Here is a 1,446-nt window from a genome sequence, read left to right as displayed (position 1 = left end):
ATTTTACGTCTCTCCTTTCGTCTGTACTCCCCCAATGTCTCTCATTACTTTAACTATCCGCATCGAAAGTATAAACACTCTATGATATCCGATAATTTCATACACCATCTACAAGAACGTTTATGAAGGGTTAATCTCATTGCATGAGAATACATTCCACACACGTATTTCCATAAGATTTCATTCTATAGGCTAGATGGAAAGCTAAGATTTTTGCGAGAGTCGGGAAGAAGAAAAAAAAATCGTACGCTAACTTTCTTGGTATCCTTTGGCGCAGAAACCTGTTCCTCGCCATGTAATCAAAGTCCGTTTTATAACACTCTTTGAGGAAAGTTATTGGCAGGAGTTTGTTAACACTCTATGGCCCTTTTAGCCATTCTCAGTCATATGGTTAGGAGTACGGGGGAAGATGAAGAGTCATTAATTTTTTTTTTTTTTTCAAATTAATCAATGGCTGTTCAAAGCCCATTGTTATAAAGGTGGAATGTTGTCGCACACTTTGGCATGAAAATCATTGTAAAAGCACTTATACCGTCAGTCATCATGTATTACAAAACGTCAGTGGAGTATTTAGTATAAAGGAAAATATTGTGTCCTGTTTCAGAGTTGTGAAAAACACTCGACCAAAGACTAACTTAAACATATGCATCAGCAGCTATTGCAGATTCACGAAGCAAATCAAGAAACATCCTTTGCCAACGACTAGAATAAAAATCAATAGTATTCTAGTAATTAACAATTAAAGAAATTATTAGCCTTATCGTGAAGTATCTTGAGGCTATTAGACATTATGTCATGGTAATTTAGGGTGATGTAGGCACTATACTTAATAAAATGCCCTGGAATGTGCTCGTAATGGCTAGACTGATATTGCAGAAGAGAAATTATCATGAAAGAAGCCAACACATCTACACCAACTCCCAACCGGAGGAACATCCCCCTCCCTTCCAAATTCCCTGGAGTATCTGTTAACACCACCCCAAAAACATTTGCTCATGACAAGACGCACTCACTGAAATTTCTCAGGGAGTTTTTAGAGGCACAGAACTTAGCAGACAAAATCATTGAACGAGGCTCTGCTGCCGAGGATGTTGGTAAAGTTGAGTATCGACTGATCTGTCTGCTGTGCGATGGAACTAAGCAAGTTACGCTGACATCCAGGAAGTCAATATCGTCGTGTCGAAAAGAAATGAGGCAGCTAGACGGACTCCACTTGTGAACGTGTTGTTTAGGTGCTTATCACAGCTTGCGTGCTTAACTCCGGGTTGTGCTCTGGAATGATCGAGCTAATGACAATCTAGGATTTGACGAGAGAAAGTGGCATTTTTTTTTCTACCCCGATCCGGATGTTACACAAAAATGCTTTGATTTCTTCGCTGCAAATACCATCAACAAATGTATTTGTGGGTGAAGAGTGGAGTGAAATGCCTTATGGTTTGTGAGAAG

The sequence above is a fragment of the Penaeus monodon genome, chromosome 22 (assembly GCF_015228065.2).
Source record: "Penaeus monodon isolate SGIC_2016 chromosome 22, NSTDA_Pmon_1, whole genome shotgun sequence".
Taxonomy (NCBI): domain Eukaryota; kingdom Metazoa; phylum Arthropoda; class Malacostraca; order Decapoda; family Penaeidae; genus Penaeus; species Penaeus monodon.
Note: the sequence above shows the minus strand (reverse complement) of the source record.